This window comes from Brachycentrus maculatus, unplaced genomic scaffold, assembly GCF_059751285.1.
Source record: "Brachycentrus maculatus isolate JH-2025_06_01 unplaced genomic scaffold, ASM5975128v1 h1tg000173l, whole genome shotgun sequence".
Lineage (NCBI taxonomy): Eukaryota > Metazoa > Arthropoda > Insecta > Trichoptera > Brachycentridae > Brachycentrus > Brachycentrus maculatus.
Genome location: NW_028280926.1, coordinates 2,905,001 through 2,924,775, shown reverse-complemented (window position 1 = coordinate 2,924,775; position 19,775 = coordinate 2,905,001).

Below are 19,775 nucleotides of genomic sequence, written 5' to 3'. Positions count from 1 at the left end.
TTTATTTTTAAAATCCGAACAATCATTAATATGGATGGTTTATTTGAATAAGCTTTTAATTATGATGTTTTGCATAAATCTTTTTTTTTAATAAGGATCTTTGTAAATGAACCTGCCTGTAACTTTAGACCTAAACGATTTCCATCGCACCACAGAGAAATGCATTGCTGCAACGCCTCACACAGACTTAGTGCACTTTAATTACTCCGGCATCATTAATATGCCTTTCTATGTTTCGTAATTAACGACATCCTTGCCAACTTTCAGTGGGATGCCTACTCACTGCTAGCTCTTTAGATAAATTCTCGTTATTAGTCGAGAAAGTACATTAACTTGCATGTAGGGTCTAATGCTTAATATAAATAGTAGTATAGTTGACATATAGTTTAAACAGAATGGCAAAAAATTAATCACTGTCAAAAATTATTTTTTTTCAAATGGCGTCGTACGTCAATAATATTTGATATTGCTGAACTAGACAGCTGCAGTATACAACCGGGCACAAGATTCACGAGGCGAATAAAATGGAAATAAAAGTAGAGGAAGGCCGAGGAAATCTTGGCATGTTCAAGTATTTCAAATACTTGAATGTGGTCAAGTTATTAATCGGAATAATCGGCGGGTAAGTATGAGGAGATGAATGAACGTGAAAGAGGCGAAGATTGTTTGCAAAGACAGAGTGGTGTGGTGTTCTATTTTCTCTGCCTACCCCTTTGGAGAAACGCTGTAATGATTAGTTGGTTACTTTTTTTACATTAGAGGAAATTTGTTTTGAACTTATCCGGAGTGATTTTCTGCGTACAAAGCAAGGGAGTGAGTTTCCATTTTTTCTTTTTTGTAATACAATATCTTGTTTTATGTAATTGATAACAGGACAAAAGAAAAGTTTTCGTTTTCGGAGGAAAAAATCGCAAAGCTTTTTCAATAATCATTGGCCGCCATCTGCGGTCATGACCCCCACTCATTAACACAAATAATCGAATATTTTTCTCTTTTTCTTTATATAATTTTATAATTATGTCGTTCATTATTAACGCATTTATGATTATATAAATATTTATGAAAATACTACGATACAATCTGCCTAGAATTTTTATTTTCATTTTAAAAGCGACGATAGCGCCATTGTTGCGGAAAATAAGCGCGAGGCTTCGCTGAACTAAGCGAGCCGTCAAACAGTTGAATGCATTTTCCCAAGAAGTGCGCTCGCTCAAACACAGATGGCGCTAATATTAGTTTTCATTTAATACGTTTTCCTATCTGAAAACTCTTTATTTTATAGTATTATTTATATTGTAAAACGTTGCATTGATTTTGTTATTAATAACAAGTAGCTTGTTATTCTCCTTTTCCAATATTTATTTATCAATGGATTTATACTGCTTTTAACTTAATTGTGAATTATATTAGAGGGAATTCAATCAGGATACAAACAATATCTGAATATCGGAAAAATATAATGTTTTCATTTTAACATAAAAATATAATTATAATTAAGAATAAAATCGAGTTTTCTTCTAATAGATTAAAGATAAAAAATACATCATTTGTAAAATCAGCACCTACTCAAGTTGATCAGAGTTGACCCTATATAGTACTAACACAGACCCATTGCTTATATATCGCTCACTCCTTTCAAGAACGTCATAAATCAAAAATCGACAATTTTCAGTTGTGGATATTTTCGGAATGCCCAGAAAATGTTCTATATCCCAGCAAAAGAGCCATATTTTCAACTTAATATTTACCCGCTACAGGGCAGAAAGTGTTGTTTTTGCATTTTGAAGAAAAAGTATACTTTAATTATTTTTTCAAATATACTAGTTATTTTTCAAATGGAGAAAAAACCTTCAGGTTTAACCTAAGAAGATCTGTTGCACAGTAAAAAGTTCAATAAGTGGCATGATATTCATTTTAAATACATTGTATTATATTTTTAAACTTTAAAAACGTTCTCCTGAAAAATCAAGTTTTTTGATTTATGACGTTCTTGAAAGGAGTGAGCGATTTGGAGTGATAACACACGACGCTTCTCCCTTTGTGGCTTGAATATGGTCATAAAATACACACACCCCGGGTATGTTAAATAAACTCAGATGGCGTAAGGAATACCTATATCATAGTTTGGATAAAATAGAGGCAGCAAAAAAATGAAGGCACTTTGCCGCTTGTCGTACATCGTAAACAAATCTAAAAAATGTACAACATTCGATTTATGTTCTTATTTTTAGTAATTACTACATATTGCTCATAATATTCAAGAAAGTGAACAAATTAAAATTTTACATTATAAAATATTATAACGATTGTACATCGTAAATAAATCTTACAAATGTACAATAATTTACTTATATTATTATTTAAAGTTATTAAATTCATAACGTTCATAATATTCAAGAATGTGAACAAATTAAAATTTTGCATTTAAAAGTTTTATGACAATTTAGTTAAGATATTCTTCAATAGTAATAACTGTACATCGTTAACAAATGTTAAGTATGTACAATAATCGATTCATATGAATATTTTTAGTAATGAATTCATATTGTTTTTGATATTCAAGAAAGTGAACAAATTAAAATTTTGCATTATAAAACATTATGACGATTGTACATCGTAAATAAATCTTACAAATATACAAAAATTGACTATTATTATTTTTATTTATTAAATTCATAATGTTCATAATATTCAAGAATGTGAACAAATTCAAATTTTGAATTATAAAGTTTTAGGACTATTTAGTTAAAATATTCTTCAATAGTGAGAACTGTACATCATAAACAAATCTTAAGTATATACAATAATGGATTCAAATGATTATTTTTAGTTATTAATTCATATTGTTTTTGATTTTCAAGAAAGTGAACAATTAAAATTTTTCATTATTAAATATTATGACAATCGTACATCGTAAATAAATCTTAATAATCGATTTATATTGTTATTTATACATCATATATTATTCATAATGTTCATAATATTCAAGAATGTGAACAAATTAAAATTTTGCACTATAAAATTTTATGACAATTTAGTTAAAATATTCTTCAGTCTTAAGAAGTTATTGCACGATTGATTTATCGATATTTTGTTGAAAATTAACGAGTAATTTTGAATTATTTATTTTATATGTATAGATTTCACGTTTAATTTGTAAAACTCTATTTTAATTTATACATTAAATGTTAAAATCAAACACTGGTTTTTTGAGTCTACTGAATTGTATTTTATTGTTAAAAAATATAAAAAAATAAATTTTGTGCCAATTGTTTCGCCTAACTAAATGCCATAACAAGGCGAAACAACTGGCACAAAAATTATTTTCATGTGTTTATATTTAACAATAAAATACTATTGAGTAGACTCAAAAATCTGTGTTTGATTTTAACATTTAATAAATTAATTATTCAATATTTTCCTGTTGCGAGAATTTTATGCAGATTAGTGTTCTTTTTAACAAAGGAATTTAGTGGATTATATTGTAGCCATAAAGTATGGCGATTATGGAAGTTACTACTTGTGTTTTTACGGTAGTGACCGCAGAACTGGTCTTGCAATAATTTTATTATTTCACTCAGAGTTAAACCGATGATTTACTGCCATGAATTTTCGGTCTGGTGAATCATTATTGTAGTTGTTTTTAAATATTCAAGTCAGCCTTTCAAATTTTGTACTTCCACATCTTTATTATTGCAATATTTTAAAATCATTATAATTTCTTGATTGATTCGTCAGTCGCTTTTTGGTAATATCTGATTTTTACTCGGTAAATACCACTATTTATTTAAATCTGTTGTGGCACGTGTTTCAATGCACTCGACATCATTATCAAATACCGTACGATGATGGTGTTGAGTGCATCAAACACGTGTCAAAATAGTTTTCAATAAATAGTGATATTTACAAATAGTCAAGTTTATAAGGGAACATATAAATTACTATTTCCGGTATATTTGTTTTTTCTTCATACCATATTAACATATATGAATACTGATTTAAATAATAATATGTAGTTATCATTGAGTGTCTTATGCTATTTATAATGTTCTTAATACCGTGTTACGTTAATATTTAAGGGCAAAACTAAAAAAAGGTATGATTGTTTAATTACTTATTGATTAATAATAAGGTATTTCATATATAGTCCAATTAAACGAAATACCTTGACTATGGCTATAAACCTACGGTATTTAAGTATTATTTATACAAACTATCGAATAAAATGTGTTTAAAAAAAGTGTTTTCATAGTATTGTCATTATTTAATTTAAAAAAATTCTAAATAAATTATTATTTATTTCGTAACATAAGTAAAAGCAGCTTATATCCAGCGTACATATTATTATGGACAGTAAAATAATCAGTCTAAGCTGATTTTTCGGGTAAGTAACCATACATGGAAAATATTATAATAGACAAAATATTGAAACAATAGTATACCATCGAAATTTATATGTGTGTTTATTTTCGGTTCAATGCTTGCCTTACTTAAGTTTTAAATTACAAAATATCATCCTTATCGTATTAAGATTACAAATGAAATATATGTATAACATGAAAACTTCCTGAAAAAATGAGTAATCTTTTCTGCTGTAGTTTCATGGCTTCTCCCCACAATCCCTGTCTTGTAAAACTTGAAGGATTCATTTTCTTTCAAACGGAAGGAAGTTTTGATAATTTAAATAATACAATAATAAAAATAATAAATTTGGAGCGCCATTTTCGTAAAGTACTATTTTAAGGACGCTTCACTGTTATTGAATCGGGGAAAAGAATATAGTTGAAATGATTTAACAAAAATATGTGTTTTTAGTTTTTTTTTCTTTCTAAAGATTATCTTTTTTTTAAAAACCCTATCCGCACCCAATGGTGCATAGGGCACTGCGTCATATAAACGCAGTGTTATCTTGATCGTTTACACATGTAGGAAAGGTGATCAGCCCTCCGCTTCAGGTACAAGTCCAGGGTAATATTGAATAAATATGACAGTGAAAAATCACTTATATTTATTTTACCCCCCTTGGGAATCGAACCCGGGACCTCCAGAACGGTAGCCGAGCGTGCTGACCATTACACTACGGAGGCGGACATTATCTTACTCTTACTATTTCTTACTACTGGTGGAAGAGCGTTCCACGCCATCGTTCCCTCAACACCTAAGAAACGCTCGCCAAATTTTGGGCGCTGGTTGTGATCTGTAAGTAGTTATTATAGCCGATCGCAGCGTGAAACGTCTACCAACCAATTCGACTGGAATACACAGCTCTTTTAATGCCATATTATGTATTGATTTATACATGTAAAACGAGTACTACTTTGTTACGTAACAATAATGCTCTATCGTACGCCAGAGAGATTACAATTATATTAAATAAAAGATTAATGAAATGGACCAAACATCATATATGTTCAATTGATTATTAATTGCATAATCAGTAACGTTTTAAATCTATGTACATAAAATGGATATCTTAAAAAAAGTGAGCACTTACGTCGGATCGTTAATTTTACTGAAAGGAAGGAATGTTTTTTTTTTCAAATTTTTATCACTTTTTTCAAAATTAATATTTAATGTATTCCATGTTTTCAACGTTTTACAATTGATTTATTTTACCAGAATTTTACCGTGTATGCATTTTTATTAAATATTATTATGCTTTTGAAAGGTTTTATCACATTATGGCTTCTTTGTCTGCAAAATGCAGATTATATGCACACACGTAAATTCTAAACGTTTCTCATATTTCCTGTTCATTAACTTCTATTTCCTTTTAAAAAGGCTTCCTTTTTTACACTCATGACAGGTAATACCGTGCACTGATAGAAAAAAGCTTAAAATAAATAATGACTCAATACATATAAATAAACAAAGAAGAAAACAAATGAATTCTTCGTTTATTTATATGTATTATGAGTCATCACTGAATAAAAAATACCATTTTTATCTCACACATTTTGTTAACATTTAGTGTTAACGTAGAACGGGGCTACTTGCACTTTGATGTGTTACTTGAGCACAGTACAATTTTTTTACATGATTCATTGTTTCCCTGACAGGTGACACTTATTGTCACGATACTTCGATCGATACCACAATCTAAATATTTTTTTGTACTGGTCTCAAGTAACACATCAAAGTTCTAGTAGCCCCATTCTACGGTACCTACGTAGAAACATAAGTGAAGCATTTGCATTGAGTATTTATTTTTTATTTAAAAAATATAACGGTTTTCCGAAGTCGCCATTCCTTAATGTTTGAGGGGATGTGAATTCCTTCCCTGCATAATTTATATTGTATTGTGATCCCTTGGTCTCGTTTCTGCAATTAATTTGACAGTCACAAACCCTAAAATCATGTCTGAATGCCGGTGTTATGTACGAACGTACTAGCAAATCTCGTGACATTTCGTCTTTTTTGATACCAGGGATTTATGAAACACGTGCCAATTAACTAAATTGCTTTTCAACGAATTCTTTATATCAATATTTTTAATGAAAAATTATAAGTTACGTTACAGTGGTTGATGATTTTCCATATCCTAAGTAAATCACCAGAGATCGTTGCCCGATAGAGAGGAGAGAAAATTGCATCTATGTAAGAAAAGTCTAGGCATGTGGAAAAACTGAAGTGTAAGATAATTTAGGTAGCTACGGTACTATGAAATTATCGAGGTATATAATCTCGGAGCGTTATATGATTCCTACTAGGTAGACCGTTATCAAGTGCAGATAACAATCTGATCTATGTAATGAGCTATGGTAGATATCTATACATGAAGTAGTATTTTACGGTTGAGGTAGTATTTTACGAAAATGGCGCTATATAAGTTATCCAAATTTATTATTATTATTATTATGAAGTGAAAAAGGAAAGAAATTAAATAAAGTTTCGATATATTTTAAATTAAAGTTTTACTTGGTAATTACCACTTTTCTTAAAATCTATTGTGACACGTTTTTCGATACATACTGTAAAAAAATACCAATAAACTGTTTGCATCTTTAAAAAAATAGCGATCTAGTTTTATTGCATTTTTATTTTACTTTCATTTCTTGTTGTGACTTTGAACATCTGCACAGCATTAGATCATAATTTGTGGACCCTTAGTCGACCTTGCGATCCGTTATTGTAATAAAGTTAATTTTACCTTTTTATAATCTTATTTGTGGTACTAATGTCCCCCGGCAAACAGCGCCGGCCTTCTTATTGCCGCAATACGAAGAAAGTCACGTTAACTTCTGTTATTGCGAGATGAACTAATACATATCGTTTTACTCGAAATTCCTATTAACTAACTAGAAATTCCTATTAACTGCACCAAACATTGAATCTAAGAGGGTCAGTTTTTCTAATCGGCGTTTTCAAAACACACGTTTTAAAATATAAAAAGTATTACTCTAGTATAAAATCAAATTATTTTATGCTAATCTTAGATATATTGTACCAGTTTTGCATCCATCCTGTACGAATGTTTGTTTTTTTTCGCGCATAAGCTTACTCTTTTAATGCAAGGTGAGGGTTTCGTTCTTTCTAAAATAGGTATTATATCACTGTTTTTGGTTGGTAAGAAGATATTGCTTCATAGCAATAAGTCCTCCAATGTACTTTTTTATGTACATGAAGTTAAAATAAAGTATTATGGATTATCTTTAGTTATTTGCTTTTACTGGATCAAATTTAATTTTTATGAATAATTTTTTTACAACACTATGTTATATTGCCATACCACAAATTTATTTATTTTACTTTTATTTTTGTGGTTATCATTATTTATATTACATTTATTTTTGAGGTTATTTCAAAATAAATTTATTTTACTTTTATTTTTATGGTTTTGCACAAATCGAATTTTAATTATAATTAAAAGCAAAGTTGATTACTGAATAAATAAAATAATTTGAAAAAAGTACAAAAAAATATTTAAAATACACTTAATAAAAAAGGCTTTAAAAAAACATTTACTATAATGTAATATGTCAAAAATAAATATTTTTTTAGTTTAGTTCAAGATAAAGTACAAAACGGGTCTTTACTAATGTAAGAACAGGTACCATTAAAAAAACAATTTCTTTATTTTTCTACACTGTTCTCACTTATTTGTTTTTTTTTTCGTTACCAAACTAGAGCATGCGTGTTCAAATCTTAATCCATACGCATACCTTTCAGTTATGGCCCTTATTTATTTGTAGTAATAAAACGCTACTGGCAATATTTCTTGCGTCTTATTTCGCTCCAATGTAACTGCATTTCTAAAATTACACGTGTGTAATGATACTTTGTACTATACAAAGTAGTTTACAAATACTACTGGTGATTTTTCGTTGGATTCTTAAAAATCTCTTTGTCTTTGCTTTGTTGGATGAAGCTGTGTGAGCTCTTATCTGAGTCGGTTGGAAAATTTGATATTTATTAATATAATAGTTTTTTTTGAACGCCTCACTAAGCAAATCCCGTGACGAGACGTTCATTTAAATTATTCAAAAAAATATATATACGAGTATATCTAGATAATACAAGCAATACAACACAAAACAAAGTAAATTGATATAAACAAAATTATAATAGTTTATATGAACAAAATACACATTGCAATAATTGTCCGCTGTTTGCTGTCTCTTTCTCGGTGGGCTGACCAACTTTATGTAACTCTTTTGTCCCTTATTCGCACCCAATGGTCCATAGAGCATATTGTATTGACGCAGTGTTATCTTGATCGTTACTCACATGAAGGCAAGGTGATCACTCATGCACAGGGACCAGTCCAGGGTTATATTAAATAAATATTAAATGTAAAATCACTTATATTTATTTTTACCTCCCCCCCATTGGGAATCGAACCCGGGATCTCCAGCACGGTAGCCAAACACGCCAACCATTACATTACACCACGGAGGCGGACATAAAATATAGAAAATGTAGTAGAAATGTCAGTAGATATTCCTTCAAATTCTTTTGAAATCGAAAGGCACGGTTTACAATCCACTGCGCTCAGGTTTTTGGTACCGTCGCACTGCTTTACAACTTGGTAATTGAGAAATCGTGCCTTAATTATTGGCATGCTTCATCTGTTTGTTAAACTTTTTTTAATAACCAGCAATTACATTAAATATTATTATACCCGACATGATATATCGCCGGCGGCTCTCCTCTAAACACTATTCTTAAATTTCTTCTACATTTCAAATGCGGTGATAATAATTATACCGTTTATGATACTAGATCGTTATTCACGAAGGTAGATTATATAAAAACTGTGTCGTTGAATTTAATTTATGGATTTTAAAAAGGTTTTAGTGTGCGTACGTATATTAACTAAATTATGTTAATTTTTCAAACGTTAACATCCTTAGAAAAATACAAGTCAATTTCATAATTAATCATAGTAATTTGTGTAATCACTTTGTGGTCATTAATATCTATCTATTTTTTTTAATTTAACTTTTACTTAATGGTAATATATACCACTATGCATTAAAATCTGTTCTGACAAGTGTGTCGATGCGTTCGACATCATTAAACGGTGATTATTTAGTATATAATGATATTGAATGCATCGAAACACGTGCCACAATAGGTTTTGAAAAAAGTGATACTAACCAAGTGGAATTTCTATTAAAAATTAAAGATCTTACCACAAAATGACTGACGAACTAATTGATGAAAGAATATATCGTACTTGCTTAGTTGATTTTTTTGAACGATCACTTATCGATATAATGAATTGTATTAATTTTATCGCTCTTTTATAGCTCTAAGTTGTAAAACTATCGACCTTATATAAAAATTATAAAAGCTTAACTTTGGTTGTAGAGAATGATTTTGCCACAAAGTCGTTAAGTACTATTTTCAGCCTTATGTTGAAAATAGGCATAGTTTAAGAATGCGGCTTAAACAGCAGGTTTGGAATCCCAATCATCTGGATATAGACCGTCCCCAAAGATCACAAAAGAATGGTGTATTTCATAAGAATTTCGAATGACAGCGTTTGGACTAAACGAATTTCTGTCATAAACGTCGGAGAACCGTGTATTTACTAGATATGCGTATGTGTCACACGTTTTAAATTAACGTTTCAGCTAAGTAAAGTTGAAATATTTTGAAATAAAAAAAAATATCAACCGTTTAGTTTCTTCGAGGTTCTTTGTGAGTTACAATCTTTGTGATGATTGGTTTGCTTCGTCAATTGTCAGTTTCCACTCGATTCTATCCTCCGCTTGTCTCTTTAACTCGGCGTACCCGCTACAACGCATGTTGGATATAATTTGGTCCATGTAGGTTAAGCTGGGTCGTCCTCTGTAGTCCTCCGTACATGCTTTCTGCAATCGTAAGAAGCAGGCCTGAGTGTCTTATATTATGGCCTATCCATTTGGCTGTCTGTTGAGTTACTTTATTAAGTAAGAATCTAGACTTCCCAGCCCTGCTTAAAATCTCGTTGTTCCCTACATGTTCCCACCAATGAATCCTCGACATGCGCCTGTAGAACCACATATCAAACGTCTCGTTTTGCCTGCCCGATAGTCCGCGTTCCCCTTTCATACAACAGTATGCTCTAGACTAGTGTTTTAATTAAAGTTTTTATTTTATTTTTAAACTTAGATTCTGTAATAAGATTCATTTCTTTTTTATTTCTTATTGGATGCTATTGTTGCTCGTTTCATTTCGACGTTATATATTGTTATATTTATTGTATCGTAAATGTGCAGTGATCCACCAGTATTTAACTATATGAGGTGCACTATATTTATTTTACTAGTTAAAAAAAAAACTAATTGCTTCATTGTTCGGGTTGCGGTATTATCATTACATCTTATTTATCAAACTATTAGCTATAAAATAATCATAAATTAGCGTGAATGTATTTATTGATTCGCAATATCGCAGTCCATTGTGAGTACCATGGTCACCACGAGTTTGCCATTATTAACTACTTTCTGTTATATTGTGGATCATTACAACAATTTATTGGTCTATCTCCAGCGTCTTCTTTCACTGTTTGACCCTACCAACCCATCGTTGGTCATTTTGTTAATATAATTAATACTCCATCAACTTATTATTATCATAATTTTTTTTATTGTAATTAAGATTTTTATGCATATCGAAAAATTGTTTTATTTGGTAAAAGTCACTGTTTTCTTGAATCTCTTGTGTTAATCTACGGTGTATGTAAATTATGCGAAATGCATAAAAACACGTGTCTCGATAACGATTTTAAGAAATGGTCGTATGTACCAAGTAAAACTTAAATACACAAAAAACAAAGAGAAGTATGTAAATGAATATGGAAGTCTCATCTACAGTACTTATGAAGAAATGTATCGACTGGTTTAAGTGCTCATTATATATAATTTGTAATATTCACCAATTCTGCTCATGGTGTGCATATCTATTTATTATTAATTTTTCGATTTTGACAAATTTCGTAGGCGAGTTCATTATCGCCACCTGTAAAATTTCGTCTGATATAAAAAGACCAGAATCTTTTGTTGATGTTCATACTGAGTTCGGTATCTACAATCAAACTAAGCAGTTCTAGGTAATTAACGAAATGTACGTAATTTTCAATGTTTTGGATTCACGCCTCCAACATTTTCAAACTTTGAATCACTTACATCGTATACATATGAATATTTTATTTTATTCAATTCTTATTTTTTACGAAATGAAATTATGTTACGTACTTCCTTTTGGAAATAATTTATCACATATCGCTCACTCCTTTCAAGAACGTCATAAATCAAAAATCGTCATTTTTCAGTTGTGCATGTTTTCGGAATGCCCAGAAAATGTACTATATCCCAGCAAAAGCGGCATATTTTTAACATAACATTTACCCGCTACAGGACAGAAAGTGTTGTTTTTGCATTTTGAAGAAAAGGTATAATTTAATTATTTTTTAAAATATACTAAATGTTTTTCAAATGGAGAAAAAACCTTCAGGTTTTTTAACCTAATAAGATCTGTTACACAGTAAAAAGTTCAGTAAGTGGCTTGAATTCATTTTTATTACATTTTATTATATTTCAAAACTTTAAAAACGTTCTACTGAAAAATCAAGTTTTTTGATTTATGACGTTCTTGAAAGGAGTGAGCGATATTGTATAAATTCGGCAGTATATTCTTAACAACTGCTTGTTGTTTTTATTTTATATCTTATTTTCGCCAATTTATGTATAAGCTCCGCAATTAGTAGATGGCTTTTATTAGTATATTACCAATTTCATTTATTTGAATAGTTTCTTTCTTTATTAATGAACGGTTTCAGGTCAATAAACTTTAGCAGTTTCTAAAATGTTTCTTTTAATTCGCCAAGAAGTTCGTCGCTCCAGACGTTTTGTTCTAATTAATGTATATTTTTCTCCTTTACAATCCACACATCTGGGCTCATAACTGAATTATCTCCAGTGCAGTGTCACCCCATTTAACCTTTGAAAATAATAACGAATGATTCAGAAAACGCTCCATTGAGCTTCACAAACGCGCCTTTGATATGATCATTATTTTCAACCATTTTATATCGTTTCAGTGAATACATTACTTTTGTTCCCCAGTATAATGTCAGCAATGGAATTTTTTGTTTGAATTCCCGATCAATTAAATTCCATTTCAATTCTCCAATCGTCGTTTGTCTGCTAATATATTGTATCTGACAAAACGCTCATTTTATCTACACTTTTTTGCTTTCAACATTTAAAGCGTTTTAACCCTCCCTTCCCGGTGTTGTGTACCGTGTACACATTGCTTCTAATAACCATAATATCTCTATAAATATAATAAATACAAGGCTAGGATTTAAAAAATAATATTGATAATAATCAGAATTCGGAGGTATTTTGTGAATATCGGAAACAAATTCGCGTTTAAACAGCGCGTGAAGAGTGTGCGGGAACCGCGACACTATATTCGCATCTCACTCTTGCACACTTGCACTGTGTAAGTGTGAGGAACTCAAAGCTCAATGTTCTCTGGCTAGCTAGCGGGTTAGCGGCAGTAGCTCTTGAGCATTCGACAAGAGTGGACCTATGCTTGTTCCGTGAGCGTTGCCAGATGGTTTTTTAATGTTTTCAGCAAATATATCTAAATTATTATTATTTTTTACTTAATTTATAATTAATGAAGGGGATAAGCTATAAATTTCCGTATTTTTCCGATTTAAAATCGCTATTTTTTTATTGACTATCCAACACCGGGACGCGCGTTTTATTTTAGCACCGGAAGGGAAAGGTTAAAGAGATTGTGTTTGTTTTGCAGAAAGTTTTGTTGAATATTCGTGACAATAGTTTTTTCGTTTCGGGGGCCATTTCGAATGAATGTATAAGTATATCAAATAAACATATTTTTAATGTTTTCAAAATATATTTGATATTTTTTGTCAAATATCCTCAGAAGGTGAAATGATTGTCTTGAACATTAATCAATATTATGGTATGGACCATATACACTCGAATATGTTCTACGAGTATAATGATACATTCCAACACGAGGTAAGCACATAAAATATCAATTCGTGTATGAATCGGGATTATTTCGTGATTCTATTTTGGCTTGCAAAAGTGTCACTTACGATGTTTTGAGATATCACCAACGAAACCCTCAATTATAGTTTCACTTCATTTATGGAGTGTTTGAAAATTGAGACGTCTACGTTCTATCTTCAGAACGAATCAAACTGCGCACTTTGTTATTTGAATATTAAATGTTCAAATTACTAAGGCCGTAACACCCTCTTTATGTAATAGGCATAAATTAATTTATCCCATGTTTACACCTACATACTTTGTTTTGTATTTCGTTGTTCGATAGGCCTATTTTTAGGTTTAAGAGGTGAGTTTTTAAACATCTTTTAACATGTTAAGATTTATGAAGATTACAAATACAAATATAAAGCACAAAATAAAGCCAATATGTTATTCCGACTAAACTTTAAACGAATGTTTTATCTATCTAGAAAATAATATTTTATAGAAGGATTCTTAGATTGAAATTTTTAACAAAAAATGGTGGAAGTATAAATGAATGCTGTGTAAGTTAAATTGAAAATTAAAATATACCTACAAATCATGGAAAACTTAAGCGATATCAGATTCCTGTAGTTAAAAAAAGGGGGGGGGGGAGGAATTGATGTTTAGTGAAGTTGGAACCTATTTTAGTATGGGAAACATAAAAGTTGACTCTGCGCTTAAGATTTTTTTTAAGTACAGATTTTGTCACGGTTTTATTTTATAGCTGAAGATTTTATAGCCGTGTCCATTTTCTGGATTGGGAGTAACATAGAACGCGTCTCCTGTCCGTCCATCCATCTTATCGTCCAGAAATCGAGTACAAATAAATCAATAATAACACCCCTCGCTTAGCGTTTGATGGTTTATTTCCTTACCCCACCCAATTTATTACACGTGCCGGACTTTTTAAAGGTTCGTGAAGTATTACAGGTGAGGCCCTTCGTCCTGAACCGAGTTGAATGGGCCTCAGCGAGGTTATTGATTCTCGTGAGTCGTTTTAACACCTTTGACAGTTAATGCAATGTTTACCTTTTACTTTACAATAAAATTTAACAATTTATTAACTCAAGTGCCCGAGTATATCTTGATTTTGTAAAATGACTTTGTTTTTTGTTGTAAAATATTATACGAATTTAAAATATATTGCATTTCCGCCTAATTATGTGGAACTTGTTTATTTTAGTCTCCTGCGTATTGGTTTTTTTCCTAGGGTAACGATTGTCTTTCTTTATTAAAACGATTGACTTACATTTAATATACAATAAATAATCAAAAATATAGCTTGTATTACTGTACATTCATTAGACTGCAATTTACTTTAAAAGTTGAAAATTTTCATGGGTAATTTTTGTTTGATTAAATGCCTAAAATGAATTTAAGAAAAATATTATAAAATATATTCCCAGTAGATTTTTTTTATTAATGATGTAATTTATGATAGATATTACGCTATCAAATTATTTATTGCTGGATCTATAGAATAAATAAAAATACTTCTCGTATAGATCTGCATTTTCTTTTTGAAGTTATGTAAAGCGTACGTGTAATCGAATGGTTTACCATGGTAATGTTGACTAAATCAAGTGACACAAACGTAAATTTGTTTATGGACACATAATCTCTGTCAATTACAACCTTTCACGTGTTTTATTATTGCAATGTATACTGTCGATATTTTTTTCGTTTATACTTGAATTCTGAATACATTACAAACACTTTTTCAAATAATCATTCGCTGCAATCATATAAATTATATCGATGAGAAGAAATATGGAAGTCTGAATTCTTCGCTTTCTCCATGCTTTTGTTCGTTTAAAAAACGTCAGTACCTACTACACTGATAATATATGCTTTCGTACGTCTATATATACATACTCGTATATACATGTACAATGACAGATTAAGGATGAAAATTTATCTTAAAAATTAGTCTTTATGTACTTGAAGAACAGCAGACTCAATAATATTATTAATTATAATAGTTTTACCAACTATTTATTACTAGACTATACCATATATGATATTTTTATATGTTAACGTTTACTTTTTAAATATTTTTATATACCATCTTGAAACTTTTTAAAAGTACTGACCATGAATTTCAAATTAACGAAGGTCATTTTTGTCTGAAATTGATATCAATATTTTTCAATAATAAAAATCTATTATGATATCTATTATGTACTAATGTTTCCTGTTTGCGGTTTAGAGTATACCACAGTACTGCAGTGATAACAATACTTTTAAGTCTTTTAGAGGCCCTGGAAATAATATACATGTTTTTTTTCTATTAAATTGAAATATTTGCCGTATCTATATATTATAATTATCTGTAGTTACGCGGTAAACGTATATCCAAAAGATAATATGTTCAGGAAAAAAAATATTTTTTTTTTAGCATTTTTCACTGATAGTTTTTGTTATATAAGTAAACATTATATCATTATGTTCAATCATTCAACATGTGTCTACTTTTTAAAATTTGGCCACTAAATGTTATAATTTTTTTTTTAATTTGTCTCTTTTTTAAAGGTTATTTTTAACTTCTCACGTTTTGGATTTACGATTGTTTTCCTCGCACGCCCCAATATAATACCATTCGTGCAATTACCCAGTACAATTATTAACTTTTATTATTTTATTGTGTATGAAAAAAATAACGCAATGTCCTTTCTAGCTTGATTATTTTTTCCTGCTTAATTCTAATATATAAATATTATAAAGTAGTCGAAATTGGATCGAAGTGGCTTTCTATTAATATTAAATAACGCGAAGGTAAGATTTTGCGCTTTGGAGTCCCGGGGATAACATATTATCCATGTTAGTTGAAAAAGAGTAACATGGATCTTTCCCGGAGTTATGGTAAATTCGAGAACAAGCGTCTTCAAAATTTACTAGGGTTACTATTGAACGCAATCAATGTAAAATTCTCCCAGTGTTAAATATACCCTATAAATAAATTTTCTAAAATCGTAAATCCGGCCAAATTGTATTTTGTTTACCCAAAAATCGCATCTCCTTTAATATTATTCTTAGAGAAAGAAAATATGTTTCGAGCCATTGGATTGAATTTAGTATTTATTGGACCATGAAGAAGTTATCACACACAAAACATGTAAGGTAAAATTTTTGCTTTCTTCATAGCATTTTTATTACATATATTTTTTTATAAAATATAGTAATAACACCAATCAAATATAAATACAAGTCCTAGACTAGATGAATTATTGTAAATATAGATTCTACAATCTAACAATTGTGATATTTACCAAATGTTCAATACAAATGCCACCTCCACTTTTGGACCATAATAATCCAAAAAAATTACTTCGAAATCTAAACATCAAATGAAATCAAGAGTGCTTATGGTTCCTAAGTCAAAAGTCAAAACAGAGAATTTTTCTCAACTTATATTACCCTCAATTAAAATTCAGAAATTCAGAATTTTCCATGTTAAGTTTAATGCAAAGCAAAGAGACTCGTATTTTATTATATCGTTATTCCATATATAAAGTGAATGATTACTTCTTTAAATTTAAATGGTGTACGTGTATTTATATAAAACACGATAAAATTATAATTTATCTAGGGGCAAATAAGTTTGTCCATTTGCAGGGTATACGACGTATCATTGTTTTGTTTAAGTTTATCACTTTATGTGCTAGTTAAATAAGCTTTGACAACCACATCAATCATCTTGATTTAAAAAAAGGTGCTTCCATTTTATTTTTAAAAAATATATATTTCACGTACGAATTTCGATCAAATCCGGTATTTAAGTACATGATTTGAATGCAATTGCAAGTATTGCTGATAATTTATTTACATCTGAACGTAACCTAAGTGATTATTAAGTCCTGCGCCGGAAGGGGTTTTTCTCGTTTCATTCGTCGAATCGAGCCCCGGGGTATTTAACACCGCACTTCGGATACCGATTACCAGTACTATAAATCAACTCGAATCTGATCATCCTCCCGCTAATCCGCTCCGAGGATATTGCTGCAAGTCCGTAAATTATCCGCACGTGATTACTTTGCGATTTCTCGATTGTCAAATCCAATCAGAAAATGCAGGTGCTGAACCTTCTAGCAGTATCCGTACTTGTTCCCACAGACACTTTTTATTTCGCGAGTTGTTGCCTACTTACTTCTCCCTGCGACTTGCGACTGGGGTCATTCGCGTGATTGCATTCAATTGGGAGTTCGACGAGAAGTAATGTATTATGCACCTACTGCAAACACATAGCTCATAAAAATTTGCCGAGCCTTCGAGTTACATGCAAGATAAACGTTATTTATTTTGAGAACATGGATACTGAAAAATAAAAAGGTCTCTGCTAAATGAAAGCTTTCTCAATATAATCATAAATGGCTGTCGTGAATCAATAATGAAGCGTCATGAGATTGATGAGTTATGTATGAGTTCCAAAAATTTGAGTAATGTAATTTTCAATCATGGGTAGAATGGTGAATGTTACACGTGTCTTAAGTGATCACTTAACCAGCCTGTGATAGGTCATAAGCCCTGTAAATATTCTCATATATTTATTATATTTTTACTTCTTTTAACTTTTATATTCTTCTTCATCTATGTTGAGGTGTCAAAACGAAAGATGGATGGTAAATTTGTTGGATGAAATTTCTTAATTTTTTGGTTTTGTACTTTGTGTATGTACATATGACTGACAAAAACCATAATAATAATTTATATAGCGCCATTTTAGTAAAATACTTCCTCAAGGGTGCTTCACTGTGATTTAATTGGAGAATTTAGATTTAGGAAATAATTTAGCAGACAAATGCGTTTTTAGTTTTTTTATAAAGACCGTCTTACTCTCACTGTTTCTAACTACCTGTGGAAGAGAACTTCACGCCTTGGTCCCCCAACAGCAAAGGTACGCTCGCCAAATTTAGTGCGCTGGTTACGAGCTTGTAAGATCACTTAGGCGCGAGATTTCTATCAATCAATTCGTCTGGAATACACAACTCTTTTAGATATCTGGAGCCATATTATGTTTTCATTTATTCATGAGTAGGCTGAGATACTCTACCCTTTCGAGAAAGCCTAACCAGTGCAGTTGGTGAAGTAGTGGGGTGATGTGTCTGAATTTAGAAATTTAAAAAATCAGTCTCGCTGCATCGTTTAACACTGATTGCAGTCGAGGCATTTTATCGTTTGGCAGACCCGTGTATATACTGTTACAATAATCGACTCTAGATACTACAAACGAACTTATCAATTGATGGACAATTTCAACTGGAAGATTCTTGCGAATGCTCTTAATTCATGATAAAACTATCTATTTGTTAAGTTAGTTGGTGATCTTTGCCCTAATGAGGACGATTTTGTTTTCGGCCTTTTCATATCTGAATCATTACTTCTTAGTTGTAAAACAGTTTTATAAATATGTAAAACCAAATGGTATTATGATCTCTCTTGTCCAACTCATCTCTCCTGCTCGTTACACACACATAACAGTTTGTTGCCTCTTTCTTTTACGTGACCATTTTTAATAGGATTTTGGTAATGATAAAAGGATATCACCAATTTAAATGCACATGAGCGTAACTATTTCACGGCTGGCTTACCATCTTTGTTTTGGTTTTTACATCAAGTAGGTGTCCATAATACATCCTACGCACACTGCACATTGTGATGTATTCCGGCGCATCGTTTTCCCATAATGCCTTTGTTGATGCTTTTATAGTGTATATGAATTGCGGTGTAATCAACGATGACCCATTTGATTTTTTAAGTATAATTTAATGTATTTATTATTTATATCAACGATGTCCAGTTCATCATTTAAGGTTTATATTAAAAGAATGAAAATTATTTTTATCGTTGTCCTTTTCTATATACGAGCTACCATGATTTGCAGCTGGTAGTTAGTACTAGGTTGATATTTTGAGATCGTAATATTTAATGTACTCGGCCGGAAACAATCTAGCAACTTGAAACAGTCGGAGTCAATGGCTTAAAGCTGCCGTTGTTAAGCATTCTGAAGTTTCAATATATAAAAAAAAACCGTATCCTGCAGTTGACTTGCGGTCGATTGTACAGGGTATAATATTTTTGTATTGAAACTGCAGAATGTCGAATTCCTGCAAGTTGAACCCGTTAACCTCGACTGCTTTAAGTTACTAGTCAGTTTCCGCACTTAAAATCACTATTTCTAACGTTTTTTTTATCATGAGTAAAAAAGCTTCGTTTAAAAATTATTAACATATTTTTTTGTCATCCTGTCTGATTCAATAATAGTTTTCTGAA